The 20,260-nt window shown below is 42.4% G+C and overlaps 1 protein-coding gene across 1 annotated transcript in view; it reads right to left on the reverse strand.

Annotated features, from left to right (window-relative positions):
* The window catches only part of IQCK (IQ motif containing K), a 184,529-nt gene that overhangs the window by 46,631 nt on the left and 117,638 nt on the right, over window positions 1–20,260 (reverse strand). The window lies entirely within an intron of this gene.

The following is a 20,260-nucleotide window of genomic DNA, read 5'->3' on the forward strand; positions in this document are numbered from 1 at the left end:
GAGAATCTTTGTCTTCTTGACATTGAGCCTCAATCCATGTTCTGGATAGCATTACAAAAAGCACATTTAAAACTCTAAAATAAAAAAGAGCATTACTAATTTTTATTTGCATATTACTAACTCTCATCTTCAAAACAATAAGGCAGTATCAAAAGTATAAAGCAGTGTATGGGACCAGGGAGAAACTCACTGCATCTAATAATGTCTAAAGAACAGAATTTGCCCAAGGATAAGGCCTAGAAAGCAGAAAGTGGGGGGATAAAAGGATGAATGGAAATGAGAATCATAGCGAAGGAGTGGGTACTAGAATCAATGTTAGAAATCAAAATGCATATAAATGAACTCTGTTGAATTAAAAATCAATTTGCTTCATAAATATTAAATCAAGTCACAATTAAAAAGAGTCCAAAATCAATTTCAAACAGTCCAATAAGACAGGAACTGTTGTTGTTGTTAAGAGCTGTCGAGAAGTAGATGACTGACTCATAGTGACTCTATAAATAAAAGACCTCAACACTTATACAATTTTCATCATTTCTCCAAGTTCATAGAGTTTCTGGAGACAAGCTATTTTGGAAGTAGATGCCACTCCTGCTTCCAAGCTTGTTTTAATCTGGGAGCTCCACCAAACACTGTCCACCATGGGTAACCATGATCACATGTGACACATCAGTTTCACAGTGTTTACCATCACGACAACCACAAGTTACTTCTGTACAGCAAATTACAGGAACTACTGTTCTCATTTTACAGTTGCAGAAAATAGTATCAGTAACTTGTCAATTCACATAGATAGGAAATGGTAGAGTTGTGATTAAAACTTGGGCAGACTAGTCCCAGTTCCCCTGTGGGACCTAGGGTGTAGAAGGAAACATGGAGGACACCGGCATATAATCCAACAAGGCACCATATGAGTATCAGGATCCAGGGGTTATGACAAAGAGGTACCTCTAACTGAGCATGCTGTGGTCAGAGAATCCTTCATAGAGGCCAGGCGTGGTGGTGTGCAGCGGTGCTGGGTGATGGACACAGAATAACCAGAGCCTGGGAGCCTCTCTCACTCTCCGCTCTCCTGCCTCATCTTTGCACTTGCTGGCAGCATTGCTCTGATAAAGTGGATTCTGAGATTAGAAGTTGCTTTATACATGTGAGTGTATGCCAACATTGTTCTGAAAAGTCGTGTAAAGTTCTGAAAGAAGCTGAAAAATTAGCCCGACAAGGAAAAGCTTCCCCATTTTCCAATAATGGCTTTCCTGACTCAGCTGTTTGTTGTTGTGTTATGCGCCAAGTCAAATCTCTTGCAACTCATAATGACCCTATGTACGACAGATTGGAACCCTGCTCTATCCTGAGCCAACCTTATTATCTCTGATACACCTAGCCCCCATTAACCCAGTCACTGAATCAATCCATCTCTTTGAGGGTCTTCCTCTCTTTTTTTTATTTTTTATTATTTTGTGTGCGTGTACCGTCAAATCAGATCTGACTGGTACAGGAGGATATTGTGCCTCCTTCTCCGGCAGAGCATCTGGTGGATTCGAACCGTGTTTCTCTGGGATTGCAGTGCAGCTTCCTGCCACTAGGCCACCAGAGCTCCCCTGGTCTTCCTCTCTTGAGCTGTCCCTCCACCCTCCCAAGCATGATGCCCCTCTTCAACGACTGCTCCCTCCTTGCAACATGTTCAAAGTATGTCAGACAGAGCTTCAGAATCCTTGCCTCCAAGGAGCAGCCTGGTTTCAATCTCTCTATGACAAACCTGTTTGTTATCCTAGCAGTCCATCGTATATTCGATACTTTTTTCCAACACCACAGTTCAATTCTCCTTCAATCATCCCTAGTCATTGTCCAGCTTTCTGCTGCATAGCATGTAATTATGAACTGTTTAGATGAACTATTAAACATAGCTAGGCTGAGATTATCCTTAATCCACTGCACTCATCTGAACCGTGGTGGCTGGTGTCATGTGCTCTCAAGCTGGAACCAGCTCATGGCTGACCCCCAGCAGGTTTTCAGAGGCTCAAACAGCACAGAAGGAGGTTGCTCATCTTTTTCCCGAGGGGCAGCTGGTCGGGTCAAAGCACTTGCCTTTGGGTTGGCAGTGCAGCTCCATACCCACTAGGCCAACAGAGCTCTGAAATGTGGTGGGAGCTTTATATTTCAAGGAATACACTGTACTGAGCATGGCCAGATCAGCGTCCCCTTCCTCCGGCTGTCTTGGCTGCTGGGACAAACTGAGGCAGAAAAGGAAACTCACAAACTGCGGGGCCCAGGGATTAAGGAAAATGGGTCAAGGGAACTGGGGTGGTGATGAACTAGAAAACACAAGCGTGTCTATAGGGGTCTGCTGCTCCCCAGCTTTATGGTTGGAGTGGTCCTATGAAGCCAGAGCTAAGCCCCCATCCTTCCAGAACACCACTGGGTCATGTGACTTTCTGTCCTGGCACTACTCTTGTTTTCTACAGTGGTCACTGCAGCCTTTTTTAAAATTTACTCCTTTTTTTAATTCATTTTAATGAAAGTTTACAGAGACTTTGGATTTCCACTCATTCACTGTTGCACTTTTCTCCCTGCCCAACCTCCCCCCGCCCCGAGTTCGTTCTTCTCTTTGAAAAGTAAAATAAAAATTATTTCATTGTTATACAATCCCTCCCCCTAAGTCTACTCCACTATGCAGCCTTCATTCTGGACTCCTGTCATCACAGTAATACCTAATCATATATACCTTTTAAACAGTTCTCTCCTTCATCTGTTTTAACACTGCAGTCTTTTAAGGGAACCCACGGTTAATCTTTCAGGTTCAAAATTTCGGAGTCATCCTCATACACACCTGTCCAGGACTCAAACACAGTCCCCAGCAGGGCCAAGTTCTCCCCTCAGCTCCCTCTAAGCCCTGAAATGACCATTTCCTCACGTCTCCTGTCAATAGTTGCTGAGTTCCATTGAGTTGGAACTGACCCATAGCTGACTCTCCAGCAGGTTTTCAGAGGCAGTAAATTGCATGGGAGGAGAATGTCCACCTTTCTCCTGCAGAGCAGCTGGTGGATTTGAACTGTGTGCCTTTGGGTTTGCAGTGAAGCTTAAGAGTGGGTCACATTTTCCTCCCGTCTTGCTCATTTTACTGTGAGGGCCAAGCTCCTTTTCCTTCCTTCAAGGTCAATAGTAACCCCTATGCACATTTATAGGGAGCTCTGGTGGCCTTGTGGCAAGAAGCTGCACTGCAATCCCAAAGGCACACTGTTCGAGGCCACCAGCTGCTCCGTGGGAGAAGGATGGGCAATCTCTTCCTACGCAATCAGCTGCTTCTGAAAACCTGCTGGAGGGCCATCGACTCAACAGTACACAACAACAATATGCATATTTATAACCAGGAGTCTTGAGAATGGATCTGGAGCGACCTCAATTTCTTCCCTCCCGGGAAGTTCTGGATTGTTGTTAGCCTAGCAGTAAAGAGCAGTGTTGTCAACCCAACGGTTCACAGTTTGAATCCATCAGCAGACCCTCGGGGGAATGTAAATCCCATGAGATTTACTGCCTCTGAAAACCCACTGGAGTGTCGGCTGTGGGTCAGTCCTGACTTGATGACACATAACAACAATAACATATATTGTTTTTATGGTTGTTTTTTTTAAATTCATGTATATTTTATTTTATACAATGATTCAAATACATTATGTTTTGAATAATTACTATTGATTTTTATCATTCTGTCTCTTCAAGTAACCACTGCATCTTTCTTATTCTATCACCCCCATAGTTGCCCACCAATAACATATCTTGTTTTAGGAATATAAAACATGCTTAAATTTTAAGTAACAGGCTGCAGAGAGACAAACAAGAGTTCTTTAATCTAAAAGTAACCAATGGATTTCCCCCATAATCCCTTGATGCTCAGCCATTTAAACACTGAGTGAGCACCCAGCATCCAGCACCCAGTCCCCTGCCATTCTGGAAGCCTGCACTTGCTCATGGCTTTAGGGTGGCTCCACTCTCCTCAAGCCAGGGAGTGATCTCTTCACCTTCTCTTCATTGTCTTCATTTCCAAACGGAGATGGCTCTTTACACATGGACAACGTAGCAGTCTTTTGAGTCAGGAGCTTTAGCTTCTTGTCACCAGGAAAGCCTAGATCCCTAGAGAAGGCTTTTGTTAGTCCCGGGAAAGCCCAGGCCCATTGTGACAGGCTAATCCCGGCATTATTAGCAATACGATTAGGGAGTCTATTTGAACAGCGTCATCACGGCAATCAGCAAATTCCACCGAGCGCAGCAGAACGCTAACACCTAACACAGAACAGAGGGTTCCTAAGCAGTGGCTTGGGCTGACTTCTTTAAATTACTATATGGTCCGTCTGGTCTTGCAAATTCAGCATCTTGGATATTATTACATATTCTGTTGCACACTTGATGTTAGTTAGGGTCAGGTCAGAAAGAGTGGTACTTTATGAGGAAATTCATTTTAAATGACCATGAAACCATCAACTTAAAATATGATTAAGTAAATCTAATACTATTGTTAACCAATAAAAGGTACCAAGCTGGACTAAAAAAACAAACAAACAAAAACCACCAAAACCAACCAACCAAACAAAAACAACAACCAAAAAAAATTCCTGATCAGATAGTCTAAGATTAAGTCTGAAGAACTTTAAACATGCTATTTAAACCCTTTGAGTCTAAATGTCATCTGTAAAATGGGATAATACAAATATTGCCTTTGTTAGGTTGATGGGAAAACAAATGGAGATGATCTACATAAAGTGAAAAAACTATGTCAAATAGACACTAAGTTCTCACTTTGTTAGAAATAACTAGAGTAATTATGCTGAGGGAACTAACTCAGTCTAAAACAGACAAATACCATATAAGACCATTATTGTTAAATGAGTATGAGGATACAAGGAGAGGAGGGGAGAGCAGAGGGGTGAAGATGGGGGGTGTAGAGGAGGGGAGACTTAATCATAGGGTCACACAATTTGATGGGTGAAGGGAGGGGTGGGTAAAGGAAAAGGGAAAGATCCAGTGTGAAAAACAATGTATACAAACTTTGTAAGTAAATCAGTATAAAACTAAAAAAAAAAAAAAAAAGAAAAGGAAAGGAAAGAATCAGAGTAACCTGCAATCAATTCTGAGACTGAATCTCCTAAATGCTGTTAGTAAATTAAGCCAAGGGGCTGAGGTGCTGATGATTGATAAAACTGGAAGGACTTTCCCTAAAGGTTTACACAGTAAAATTTGCAATCCCAAAGCCTGTGAAAGACAGGAACCTGTCAGAGACAGAGACGCAAATATTTTTCACTGAAATGAGAAACAGCATGCCATCAAAGACAGAAACCTGAGAGGCCAGGCCCAAGGCCCAAGGCAGTCCTGTCAGGTTCCAGCTCTCCCAGGTTCCACATGGGACACTGACTTTACATTTTATACCTTTAGGCATTATTAGTCTGCTGGCTGGGAGTTAATGGCCAGTGGAGGATGGGAGGGACTAGGAGACGCAGTAGGCTGGGACACTAAATTCCCATTCAAAGACCTGTATCATCCTTCATAGTAGCTTTAATAGTGGGTGTGAGCACAGCAAAGATTGTGAGAATGAGAAGGACCCCGCTGTGTTTGACTCGGGTGGACACAGCATCAGGATGAGTTGGAACCCCTTGCCTAAGAACAACATTTATTTTTTTAATTCCTCTTAGCTCAGTTGTTTTTTTCTGCTTCTTGGCAAAACAGACAAAAACATAGCAACAGCTATCCTCTCTGGATGATTCCCTGGGGTTTTCTTAATCTCTCTGTGGGGAAATACTTAGTGTATACAGTTGCTGGAAAGTTGCCGGAGAAGTAACAGGATGGAAAGCCCTTCAGTATCACTTACATAAGTGAACTTCCAATTTGGCACGTGTTGTCCACTGGAAAGCTCTTGGTCCATCTCTGCCATGACCTGACATACTCATACTTACATAAATGGAACGGCTTTATGTTGAAGAAACGCAAGTTTCAACAGAAAGGCAATATGTGTTTGTAAAATCTAATTACCTAATAAAAATATTCACTCTTCTCAACTCTCTCAGGAGTCCATCTTTTCTTTTTTCTCCCTCTGTAAGTCAGTTTTGCGATTTCTTTTTAGGGTGTTGGCAAAAGAAAACAAAAAAGGCAAGTTGGTTTCTCACCTGGTAGTTATTAGTGTTACTTATAGTTTTATTAAACTAATTTCATGAGCCTTTTAGATATCCTATATTCCCCTGGCACTGCGGTGTCACAGGATAACTGCAGGACATGCTGCACTTCCAGGTTCCGCTCCAGAGCAGAGTTTATCACACGACGGTTTTCTGCTCACTGCTGTCACCTGCCATTGGCTCATGAAGATCCCAGAACAATGCAAAGTGCTGCCCCACCCTCACGACTGGCTGATCAGACTGGTGCAGTCCACAGCGTATTCACTGGCTGACTTTTCAGAAGCAGACAATTGGGCTTTTCCCCCCTGGTGTGCTGGTCTGGAAGCTCCCCTGAACCTGTTAAGCATCACAACAGCACAGTGAAAGCCTCCAGAGACAAGGTGATGGTTTTGGAGAAAGTCAGTATTACACAGGGTCTCTCATGTACAAGACAAGAATCCTACCAGTGAACTACATCGGTGTCCACTGCGGTCTTTGTTAGGTGCTCTACAGTTGACCTATAAATCACAATGACCCCATATGATAGAGTAGAATGGCTCCCCTGGTATTCTAGACAATAAGCTTTATAGAAGAAGGCTCCAAGATTTTTCTCCCTTGAAGCCACTGAGTAGGTTCAGAATGTATAGAAAAACTATGGTACAATTCACAAAATGGAATATTACACAGCACTGAAAACCAGTGAACTTTAAAATATTACAAGTTTTTGCCCTTTTGACTGTTGTTATGTGCCACAGAGTCTAAATCGACCCACAGCTGCCCCTCCAGCAAGTTTTCAGAGGCAATAAATTTAAATTGCATGGGAGGAGGTTTCCCATCTTTCTCCCATGAGTAGTTGGTAGATTCGAACGACCTGACTTTGAGGTTGCAGCACAGCTCCTTACCTCTAGACCATGAGAACAAAACCATTTCATCGGCCAAATCAAAACCAAGCCCACTGCTGCCGAATCAGTGCTAACGCATGACTACCATTCAGTGGGTTTCTGAGGCTCAAATGGAGTTCAGATGGAGGGAGAAGTAACTTCATTTTTCTCCCACAAGGTCCCTGGTGGGTACCCATTGCTGACAGGACGCACTGGTGGGCTAGTGGGTAAGGAGCAGCACTGCCAACCCAAAGGCACACAGTTCAAATCCACCAGCCACTCTGTAGAAGAAAGATGGGGGATCTCCTCCTGTGACATTTACTGCCTCTGAAAAATCCACTGTAGGGTCAGTTATGGGTCAGTACCAACTGGACAGTAAACAACAACACACCGCCAAGCTCCTCCACCCCTCCATTTGTGAATGGTTAGTTCAAAATATAATGGGTGGTACTTTGCATTAAGAAATCACAAGAACACCATCTTAAGAATATGGAAACAGCCCAAATGGCCAACCACAATCGAATAGCTTGAGAAATTATGGTACAGTCACATGATGGAATACTACGTAGCATGCAGGAGCAATGATTTTGTTAATTACTACCGAACTTGGGAGGAACTGGAGAGCATTACGCTGAGTGAACTAACTCAGTCCCATAAGGACAAATATTGTGTAAGACCATTCTTCTAGAATGAGTATGAGGATCCAAGGTGGGGGGAAGGGGGAGCAGAGGGCTGAGGATGGAGGGGGGTGTTAATCATAGGGTCGCAAAATTGGATGAACTGGGGGAATAAAGGCAATGGGAAGGAATCGGTGTGAAAAACAATGTATATAAGCTTTGTAAATAAACCAGTATAAAATAAAAATTAAAAAATAATAATTTATCTTAAACCTCCCCTAAAAAAGAAGTCAAACGAATTAGAAAATATAACTTACCCTTTTATCACTAAGGATCATCTTTATTCCTGCCTTTTTTAAATAATGTTTTTTGGATTGTTTTATTTCCCCTTGAAATTCCCGTTTCCTCTGACATTAGCCCTGCTGTAACACTCTTCTTTTGGTACATGCAGTTCCCTGGGTGACAAATGAGATTTAGTTCTGTTTCCCTTTAAGTTAAATCTGTAGGTAGACTGGAACAGGTGTGTACGGTTCTTAGTTAGCTTTACTTTGCTGCAAAAAGGGCTGAAAAACTTTTTCAGTGATTTAGAAGCTGCATACACAGTAAAAGAAGGTGATTGTGATCAAGAATTTGTTGTGAGAAGGAATTGGTTCAATCCTTTCAAAATGAGGACAAATTTACATCACATCGAAGGGTGATGAGGAGTTGTCCCCACCACCCACCTGTGGGTTTGTCTGTATAGTAGGGGCTTGAATGTTGCTGTCGTGTTGGAAGCTATGACACTGGTATTTAAAATACTAGCAGGGACACCAATGGTGGGCAGGCCTCACTGGAACGTTTAGATTAAAACAGACAATGAAGCAGGGTTGGCCCACATTTACAGAAATAACTGGTCAGTGAAAACTTTATGGAGAGTGGAATACTGTCTTATATGATGGTAGGAGATGCGCTCCTCAGATTGGAAGGCGCTCAACATATCATTGGGGAAAGACCGTCCTGCTCAAAACAGATTCCTCCTTGATGATGTGGATGGAGGAGTTTTCCGGACCTACATTTACTCATGGATTTCCATTTTTGTGGTATGACACAAAATGAGGAGACACAGCTGCAAACAACCATTAATAACTGGAACGTGGAATGAGATTTTATCATCATTTTTCTAGTTCAATATTCATGTTTCTTTATCTTTTGTTTGCTGTTACAGTCGCTTTTGGATATCTTCAGCAGAATTTTCCTTGCATGTGATATGAATGATACCGTTTGATAATTTCCACACTTTGTCAGATCACCTTTCTTTGGAATGGGAACAGATATAGATCTCTTCCAGTCAGTTGGCCAAGTGGTTGTCCTCCAGATTTCTTGGCACAACTTGATGAGCACATCTAGGGCAACATCTGTTAGTTGAACTATGTCAATTGGTATACCATCTATTCCTGGGGCCTTATTTTTTGCCAATTCTTTCAAAGCAGCTTGAACGTCCTCCTTCATCGCCACAAGCTCTTGCTCATACATTGTTTCATGAAAGTCTTCTGTGTCTGCCAATTCCTTCTGGTAAAATGACTCTGTATACTCTTTCCATCTTCTTTTAATACTTCCTGGATCATTTAATATTCTGCTCAAAGTATAAGTATTGCAACTTGAGGCTTGAATTAGTTCTTCAGTTCCTTGAGAAATGCTAATAAAGTTCGGCCCCTTTGATTTTCTGACTCCAGCTCTTCGCTAATTTCACTGTAATACTTTACTTTGACTTTGAGTGCTGCCCTTTGAACTCTTCTGTTCAGTTCCTTAATATCTTGATTTCTTCCCTCTGCTTTGGCTTCTTGGTACTTTAGTGCAATATTTGTAGTCTCTTCTGACATCTCCTCTGTCTTTGTAATGACAATTTGCACTCTTCCTGGATGATATTTTTGTGTGTGTGTGTGTGTGTGTGTGTGTGTGTGTGAGTGTACCATCAAATCAGATCTGACTGGTACAGGAGGAGATTGTCCCTCCTTCCCCGGCAGAGCATATGGTGGGTTCGAACCATGCGCCTCTGGGATTGTAGTTGCAGCTCCTTGCCACTAGGCCACCAGAGTTCCCCTGGATGATATTTTTTATATCCTCCCATAACTCATGTGGTCTTCGCTCATTAGTGTTCAAGGCCTTAAACCTGTTCCTGAGATTGTTTCCAGCTTTAGTTTTCTTGCTCCATAATCAACACTCTTGGCACCAGCAATTAGGAAATTAAAAGATATATTGTGATGGGAAAGTCTGCCTCTCTAAAGTACTGAAGAGCAATGATGTCAGTCTGGAGACTAAGGTGCGCCTGATACAGGCCATGGTCTTTGCAATCACTTACTATGCATTAGAGAGCTAGATAGTGACTCAGGATGATAGAAGGCAAATTGATGCCTTTGAGCTGTGGTGCTGGAGAGGAGTATTGAATAAACCATGGACTACTAGGAGAACGAACAGGTTCGTCTTGGAGAGGGTTAAACAAGACTGCTCCATGGAGGCAAGGACTCTAAAGCTTTGTCTGACATACTTTGGACATGTTTCAGGGAGTGGCCAGTCCTTAAAGAGGGCTGTCATGCTTGGGATGGTGGAGGGACAGCACGGGAGAGGAAGACCCTCAATGAGATAGATTGATTCAGTGACTGCAGCAATGGGGGTAGGTGTGTCAGAGACAGTGAGGTTGGCACAGGATACAGCAGGGTTTAGGGCTGTTATACAAAGGGTCGCTATGAGTCACTGGCAACTTGACAGCACATAACAACATCTTTTGTATAGTTTCACTCAACACCTTTTTGAATATACTTTCTCCTTCATTCACTGTTGTTTTCTTCCTGGAATTCCTATTCTGCTGAAACTCACATTCAAATGACAAAATAAAAATAAATAAAAGTTGGAGGTGGAGACAGAACAAGTTGTTGTTGTTGTTGTTGTTAGGTGCTGTCAAGTATGACTCATAGTGACCCTAAGAACAAAAGACTTTGTTCTATCCTGTGCGATTCTCACACTTCCTGACACACAAGAGCCCCACTGCAGCAGTCGCCGTGTATCAACATCTGGTTGAGGGTCTTCCTGTCCTTCACAGACCCTCCACCTTTCCCAGCATTATTTCCTTCTCTGAGGAATAGTCAGTCCCTCCTAGCAACACGCCCAAAGTATGTGAGCCGAAGCTTCATCATTCTTGCTTCCAAGAGCACTCCGGCTGTACCTTCTCCAAGACATATCTGTTCATTCTCTTGACTCTCCATGGGACATTCAGTGCTCTTCTCCAACACCACAGTTCAAAGGCATCAATACTTTTCCTGTCATCTTTATTCATTGTCCAGCTTTCAGATGCATAGCAAGTAGTCAGAAAGACCATGGCCAGAATCAGATGCACCTTAGTCCTCAAACTGACATCATTACTCCTCAATAATTTGGAGAGGTCCCTAACCACAGATTTTCCCAGTGCAATGCGTCTCTTTATTTCTTGACTGCTGACTTGCAGAACAAGTAGTAAGTCAGATACAGCCTATGAACCTACTGAGGGACAATTCCTGCTCCTGTCAGTGAATGGGCATTGGCACCCCAGTTTGCAGCTTCCCTCACTGCCTCTCCCACCTCTCTCTACATACATTACAAACACAGTGTTATATGAAGACTATTTTGCAAGTTTAACTGATAATACTGAGAACACTCAGGGCACCTGTTAAAAACAGAACCCTAGCCCTTGAGTCAGTACTGGTGCTGTGGAAGAACCCAGTGAGTTGGACAAGTCTGGGAAGCCTTTTGCTGATGGAAAAGAACCTTCAGAACACACTTAATGCTCTGAGGCTGACAAAGAAACTCCCCTAACGCACGTACAACCTTCTGTTTCCGCTCTTACTCAGAAAATGCCACCGTGATTACCGCAAATCCTTCCGATCCGAGTCACGCAGGATTGCTGGAGCAACGAGTGCAGCCTGGGGGTGTTCATGGTCAGCTACTGCTTGCCTGTGGGGTGAACACTCGGTGGAAAACCCAGAAAAGCTGCCTCCCAGGAAGCCACACCTATTCTTACGAAAGTCCCTTATAATAAGACCATATCACAGCACATTCCTAAGGGGGGGAAAATCCTCCATTTCCCTCAAGAGCTCAGCAACGACAGTTCACGTAAAGTTCATCCAACTTTTCCTGGTACTTGTTTACTCAGTAACCAGGGGATGAATATATTGCAGAAGTATTTGGTAGAAGGTAGTGGGTATAAAAAGATTTCCAAGGTTAAACTGGAGCAAAGTAACTCTGCATATGACTGCACACTCATTTTGTCTGCATCCCTGCTGTCAACAGTGGGCACTGGCCTTTATGTAATGCTTCATGCTCCAAGACTTCAGGCTTCAAGATTGTTGTTGTCACGTACCATCGAGCTGGAACTGACTCACTGCTGACCTTGTAGTGGCCTTTCCAAGCCAGTAAGTCACACCTATCTTTTTCCCACAGAGCAGCCGGTTGATTTGAACTGTGTGCCTTTGGAATGGCAGCCCAGCTCCTTGACACTAGGCCCCCAGAGCTCCCTTCAGGATTGTATGTTGTAGTTGTTGTTGTTGTGTACCATTGAGTAGGAAATGACCCACAGCTGATCCTCCAGCGAGTTTTCAGAGGTAGAAACTGCACGGGAGGAGATTGCCCATCCTTCTCCCGCAGAGCAGCTGGTGGCCTTGAACTGCGTGCCTTCAGGATTGCAGCACAGCTTCTTGCCACCACTTGGGTTGGTGTTCAAAACAAAACAAAACACCAAAACACACACCAAAACAAAAACAACCAACCCACCAAATAAAACCCAAAAAGCCACAAACTAGCTTGAATCCTGCCTCCACAGCTTCTGATTTAATTAGTCTAGAAGAATAGGCAGGGTTCTGTGCTTTTTAGAGTCACCATGCTCTTTTTACTGTGCAGTCAGCAGGTGAAACCACTAAAGTGTGGCCACATAACAGTACTGGTGTGGTGGGTGCTCTCAGCATGTGACCTCCAGTGTCAGTATTCTCAGGGAACATGGTGTTGGTGCTGGCAAGTGCCATCAAGCCACCTACAGCTCGTAGTGATCCTTTGACCAACAGATCTGAACCTCACCCTATCCAGTGCCTTCCTCACCTGTGCTGATACACCTGAGCCCGTTGCCAGTCACGGTGCCAATCTATCTCGTTGAGGGTCTACTTCTCTTTCCGTGACCCTTGACTTTTCCCAGCATGATGTCTTTTTCCAAGCACTAGCCCCTCCTGACAACAGGTTCCTCCTTTGGAGGCAAGGATTTTGAAACTCAGTCTCACATACTTTGGGCATGTTTCCAAGAAGACCTGGTCCTTGAGAAGGAAGGACATCGTGCTTAGAAGGGTAGAGGGAGACCCTAGATGAGACAGACTGGCACAGTGACTGTGGAAGTGGGGCGAGGTGTGCCAGAGACAGTGAGACTGGCTCAAGATAGGGCAGGGTTCAGAGCTACTGTTCATAGGGTCGTTATGAGTAACAGTCGACCTGATGGCACGTAACAACACAGCATTAATGCTCAAGGGAGATGATCTCTCACTGCTGTTCTGATTTCCACCTTGATCATGTCCATTTCTTCAGGGGTATGTTGGCTGTGTGACGTCTTCTCTGGCGCAGGATCGGTTTATGTCCTCTGCTGGTTTTTATATTGGATTGTTTGGGGGTTTTCCTTGCTGAGATGTTTTCTATAAATCTTTAAGATTATTCCCTTGTCTCATGGGTCATTTGTTAAAAACTTTCCACACAATCTGTGGGTTCTTTTTTGGTGAGGTATTTTTTTTCCTGGTGGTCCAAATGTTTTATTACTATTTTTTTCCAAAAAATCCTGTTTTATTCATTATGTTCTCATCGTTTTTCTTATTTCATATTGCTCTACATGCAAAATCCGCACAGTGTGTTTCATTCACATACATTGTTTTTCACACATTCCTTCAATTAAGTTGTATTTTATACAATCATTCCCATATGTTGTTTTCTAAAACCAATTACCATTGGCCTATGCCCACTATCTCCTTGTCCACTCAAGTTCTCCCTGAATCCTTTCTAATTCCTTCACCCCCTCTTTCCACTCACTGAACTCTACGATCCCATGATCCCCGCCTTCCCACCCTCAGCTCCCTCCCCCCTCTTTTTCCCCTCTTCAGACTTCATACACATTTTACCAGTTATCCTTTTATTTTTACATCCTGATATTTAAGTAATGTTTGAGTCGTTGGTTGCCTGCAAAAATCTTTATCAAATCAGTTGTCAACAACAACACAAAAGATAAGACAAGGAATCTTAAGGAGTTGTACATTCTGTTGCTGGGGAATAATAATAACTCAGAAAAGGAGGGTGAGGATCGTTGCACAACTCAAAGAATGTAATCGGTGTCCCTAAATGGTATATGTACGAGTTGATGAATTGGTGTCTTTTGCCGTGTATATTCTCAACAACACAGTTTAGAAACCAAAAAAAGAAAAAGAATATCACCCACAAATAGTGAAGTCTTTTGATGCACATAAGTGTTTAAGTTTTACGAGGTTTCAGCCACCCAGTTTGTGTTGTTTTTTACACATTTTTAGTTACTTTGATACTGCACTTATGCCATACAACAGTAGTACCCCTATGTATGCCATATATGTTATACCCCAATGTTTGTCCTCATTTTTTCTTTGAGGATCTTTATAGTTTGAGGTTTACAGTTAGATTTATGACCCATCTTGAATTAGTTTTTAAACATGATTTGAGATTCAGGCTTGCTTTATTTTTCTGCACATGGACACCACCATTTTTGCCAACACCATTTGTTAAAGAGATTACCACTTTCTTCATTGACTGGATTTCAGCCCTTTGCCAAAGACCAGCAGTCCATGAGTGAATGGATTTACTTCTGGGATCTCAATTCTGTTCCATCATCTACGTGTCTGTCTACCACGCTGATGAGACACCATGGCTGTGTGGGTTCTGAGATGAAGTATGAGGCTTCCTACTTGGCCTTTTTCTGAGGTAATGTATTGTTCATTCAAGGTCTTACTCTTTTCCACATAAAGTTGTTTAGTCTTTCTGAAGGATGATGATGGAACTGTATTGTATCTGTAGATGGCTTTGGGTAGCATTAATATTTTCAAAATGTGAGTCTTCCTATTCAGAAATATGTTCTTCCACCGAAGCAGATCTCTTTTGGCTTTTGTAGTAGTATTTTGTTGCTTTCTTTCTAAGTCTTTGTATCTCTAGTTAAAATCATTCCCAAGTATTTCCTCTTTTGAGTAGCTGTTGTAAATAATAGTGTTTTCTGGATTTCCTCTTCAGAGTTCTCTTTATTACAACAGAAGAATGTGACTGATGTTTACATGTTGATCTTGTACTCTGGCACTTTGCTGAATCTTTCATTAATTTCCAGTCATTTTCTTGCTGAATCTTGGTATTTTTCTATGAAAGAACATCTGCAAATAGAGATAATTTTGTTTCTTCTTTGTCAATGTGGATTTCTCTTTCTTGCCTGATGGTCATGCCTACGACTTCCAACACAATACTGAACAGGACTGGTAATAAGCAATATTTTTGTCTGAGTCCTGTTCATAAGAGAAATGCTTTCCATTTCTCTCCATGGAGACTGGTTGGTTACTGGTTTTGCATTATGCCTTTAATTACATTATGATTTTTAATTCTAGTGCTATTTTGTCGAACATTGATTTTCCTGAGGAATAGGTGTTCAAGTTTGCCAAATGCCTTTTCTGTACTGAGTGATATAATCATGTGTTTCTTTCCTGTAGTCATATTTATGTGGGAACTATGTTGTTGTTGTTGTTATGTGCCATTGAGTTGCCTGCAACCCACAGTGACCCTATGTACAGCCACTTTGAAGCCTGTCCTATCTTGAACCAGTCTCACTAATTCCGACACACCAACACTCATTGCCCCAGTCACGGTATCAGTACATCTCATTTGGGGTCTTCCTCTCCTGTGCTGTCCATCATCCTTCCGACCATGAGGTCCTTCTCTAAGGACCAGTCTCTCCTGGCCACGTGCCCAAAGTATGTGAGATGGAGCTTCAAAATCCTAGCCTCCAAGGACAGACTTGGTTTCACCCTCTCCAAAACAGACCTTTTTTTTTCTTCTTGGAGGTCCATGGTATGTTCAAGACTCTTCTTCTTCTGCCATCCTTAGTCATTGTCCAGCTCTCTAATGCAGGGCAAGTAATTACAAAGACCATGGCCTGGATTAGGTGCACCTTAGTTTCTAGTCTGGCATTGTTGCTTCTCAGCACTCTGGAGAGGTCCTTGACATCAGATTTTCCAAAAACAATTTATCTTTTGATTTCCTAACTTCCAGCGTTGATTGTGGAGCAAAGCAAGCTGACATTTTTAACAACCTCAATCTCTTCTCCATCTGTCATGGTGCTACCAACCGGCCCAGTGGTGAGAATCTTTGTCTTCTTGATGTTAAGCTTCAATCCATATTGAAGACTACAGTCCTTGACCTTCTGCAGCAAGTGTCTTCAGTTTCAGCGAGGAATGGTATGTCATGTGCATAATGTAGGTTGGTGAGTCTTCCTCCAATCCTGATGCCACATTCCTCCTCATCAAGCCCAGCCTCCTGAATGTCTTTTCTGCAAATAGATTGAAAAGGTATGGAGACAGGATGCATCCCTGACGCACTCCTTTCCTAATATTGAATCATGCAGTGTTTCCTTGCTCTGTTCTGAGGACAGCTTCCTGGTCCAAGTATAGGTTTTGCATACGCACAATCAAGTGTTCCGGGATTCCTATTTTACTCATGCAGATTGTTTTTCTAATGTTGAACTATCCTTAAATATCCTTGCATAGTATAAATCCTACTTGATCAACACATATTATATATATGCTATTCATAGGGTCGCTATGAGTCGCCTGCAACTCGACGGAACTTAACAACAACAACAACACTGGATTTTGTTAGTTAGGATTTTTCTCTCTCTTTTATTAGTTCGTTTACAAAGTTCATGTACATTATGTTTCACACTATTCTTCGCTCACATTGTGTTTCATACAATCACTCTCACGCATTACTGGTGTTGTTGTATACCACAGAGTCAGAACCGATCCACAGCTGACGCTCTGTTGGGTTTTCAGAGGAGAATGCTCATCCTTTTCCCACATTATGTTTTATAAAATTAATCACCATTGGGAAGATGGCACCGAAAGCAAAGAAGGAAGCCCCTGCCCCTCCCAAAAATGAAGCCAAAGCAAAGGCATTAAAGGCCAAGAAGGCATCCTGAAGGGCATCCACAGCCAAAAAAAAAAGATCTGCTCATCACCCACCTTCGGCGGCCTAAGATGCTGAGACTCCGAAGGCAGCCCAAATACCCCCGGAAGAGCGCCCCCAGGAGAAACAAGCTTGACCACTATGCCATCATCAAATTTCCCCTGACCACTGAGTCAGCCATGAAGAAGACAGAAGATAACACACTTGTGTTCACTATGGATGTCAAGGCCAACAAGCACCAAATCAAACAAGCTGTAAAGAAGCTCTGTGACATTGATGTGGCCAAGGTCAACACTTTGATTAGGCCTGATGGAGAGAACAAGGCCCATGTTCGACTTGCTCCTGACTATGATGCTTTGGATGTTGCCAACAAAATTGGGATCATCTAAACTGAGTCCAGTGGGCTAATTCTAAATATAAATTTTTGTCACAAAAAAAAAATTCATCACCATTGGATGTATCACCCTGTCTTTTCACCCAGACCCCTCTCATTTCCTTCCCTCCACTTCCACCAACCAAACTGTGCTACCCTGTGGTTTCGCCTCTACCCATCCTCACCCTTCCCCCACCTTGAGTTCCCATAGAAGCTGGAGAGCATTTATGCTGAGTGAGCTAACTCAGTCTCAAAAGGACAAATACTGCATCAGACCATTATTGCAAAAATAGCAGTTGCTAGTTAGGATTTTCTTGGGAATTTTGTCTCAGAAGTCACTCTGGAAGGAGTCAGTCTGCTCCAACAGAGACACACAGTCTCAGAAAGCCTAGGGAGAAGCCCTTCTATTGTGTTCGACAGAATAGATTCAATGGCAGGGGGGTGTTGGCTGACCAGGGGCACTGCAGAGTCTATGCTTTTTTTAGCGTTATCTTTTCCTGGTTTTGATACCAGAATTATGCTTGCTTCACAGAACGAAGTTCTATCTCCCCCCCCCACCCTGTTCTGGAATCATCTGAAAAAGTGGTGTAGTTCTCTAAATGTTTGATAGAATTCACCAGTGAAATCATCTAGGCCAGCACTTTCTTGGCTGGGAATTTTTGAGGGGTTTTTTCTGCCTGAGATTTGTTCAATTTCTTCTTTTGTGATGAATCTGTTCCAATATCCTACTTCATTCTGCGTTAGTTCAGGTATGTCATTTGTTCCTAGAAATGTGGCCATTTCCTCTAGATCCTCAAATATGTTAAGAGTGTCCAGTAACTCACAAAAAAAATAAAATAAAATAAAGCAAACCCCACTGCTGTCAAGTCAACCTCAACTCAACTCAAATTTCTAAGACTGTGAATCTTTATGGGCAGAGCCTGCCTCATCTTTCTACTATGGAGTAGCTGGCGGATTTGAACTACTGAACTTTTAGTTAGTAGTCCAGTAAGTAACACATTCCACCATCAGATTTCTGCCATTACCCTTTTAATTCCAGTTGGTTCTTTTGTCATATTGCCTATTTCATTTCTTATGTATTAATCATTTTTAAAAAACCCAACTTCTCTTTTTTGTATTATTTCTATTGTTTTTCTGTTTCTTTTATTTATGCTCCAATCTTTCTTATTTCCTTTATTCTAGAGACTGTAGGCTTTTTCTTTTTTTCCCCTTCAAACTTTCAGAGATGTTAAGGCATTGATTTTTTTTTAAATTTTTTGTGTGTGTACCGTCAAATAGGATCTGACTGGTACAGGAGAAGATTTCCCCTCCTTCTCCAGCAGAGCATCTGGTGGATTCAAACCGTGTACCTCTGGGATTGCAGTGCAGCTTCTTGCCACTAGGCCACAGATGTTAAGACATTGACTTTAGATCTTGTGTGTATGATATGTGTCCTTATTCCCATAAATTATCCTCTGTTGTTGCTGTGTGGTGCCAAGTCTGAACCAACTAGGGTTTTTTTCACCCTGAAGGAGACTGCCCATCCTTCTCCCAGAGAGCAGCTAGTGGATTCAAACCACGTGCCTTTGGGACTGAAGCATAGGTTCTTACCACTAGGCCACCAGAACGCCCAAAGAACTGCTTTTTTTTGGTGTGTCCCAAATGTTTTGGTATGCTATGTTTTGTTTCTTGTTTAATTCAAAGACTTTTAAAAAAATCTCATTATCAAGCAGTTTTATAAAGAATTATTTAGCTTTCATATACTTGATTTTCTTTTTTTTTAGCATCCTGTTGTTGATTTCTAATTTTATACCAAGATGCTCTAGTATTTTGAGGTTTAGACGTACTAAGGCTTGCATTGTGACTTCACAGACATGGTCTATTCTGGAGAATATCTAAAATACACAGAAAAAGAATGTCTATTGTCCTATTGTTGGGTAGAGTACTCTGGAAACATCTCTCAGTCAAGCTAGTCGGTTGTATTGCTTAGCTCTTTTGTCTTTATTGAGTCTCTTCTAATTGTTCTTGATAAAACGTGACGTATTAACATCTCCTAGGCACAACCTTAGGGAGCTCTTGTGGCCTAGTGGCAAGGAGCAGTGCTGCAATCCCAAAGGCATGTAGTTCGAGGTCACCAGCTGCTCCATGGGAGAAGGACGGGCAATCTCCTCCTGCGCGATTAACTGCCTCTCAAAAGCCACTGGCGGGTCGGCTATGGGTTGGTTCTGACTCTATGGTACACAACAACAATAACAGACACAAACTTACTTGCTGAAATTGAGGAGGACCTGAGGCATTTGCTGCAGAGGGTCAAGGACTCTTGTTTTCAATGTGGATTGAAGCTCAACATCAAGAAAACAAAGATTCTTATCACTGGGCCAATTAGTGACATCATGCTAGATGGAAAAGAGACTGAAATAGTTAAAAATTTCAACTCGCTTGGTTCTACAATTAACACTCTTGGCGCCAGCAGTTCGGAAATCAAAAGACAAAATGCGTTAAGAGAATATGCGGTCAGGGACCTCTTCAGAATGCTAAAGAGCAAGGATGCTAGGCCTAGAGACTAAGGTGTACCTGATCCAGGCCATGGTCTTCACAATTACTTGTTATGCATCAGAGAGCTGGACAATGACCAAGGATGACAGCAGAATAATTGATGCCTTTGAGCTGTGGTGCTGGAGTAAACTGACAAGAGCACTAACAAGTTGGTTTGTTCTGGAGAGGGTGCTGTTCCTTGGAGGCAACACTTTGGAGACTCTGTCTCACATACTCTGGGCATGTAGCCAGGAGGGATCAACCTTTGGAGAAATTGTACAGCTATCCTAAGGGCATGAATTTAAAATCTACTCACAGGAGGATGGGCAATATCTTCTTGTTTGATTTACTGCCTCTGAAAACCCACTAGAGGGTCAGCTCTGGGTCGGTACTGACCTGATGGTACACAACAACAATTGATAAGTATGATTTTTATGGCCGTCATTTTGTTCTTGTGGAATTATTTTGTTTCATATAATTTTGGTGCATAGTTCTTTCTTATTTCAGATTTAAATCTTT

This window comes from Elephantulus edwardii, unplaced genomic scaffold (genome assembly GCF_000299155.1).
Source record: "Elephantulus edwardii isolate Elephantulus edwardi_28Jun2011 unplaced genomic scaffold, EleEdw1.0 scaffold00117, whole genome shotgun sequence".
Classification (NCBI taxonomy): Eukaryota; Metazoa; Chordata; class Mammalia; order Macroscelidea; family Macroscelididae; genus Elephantulus; species Elephantulus edwardii.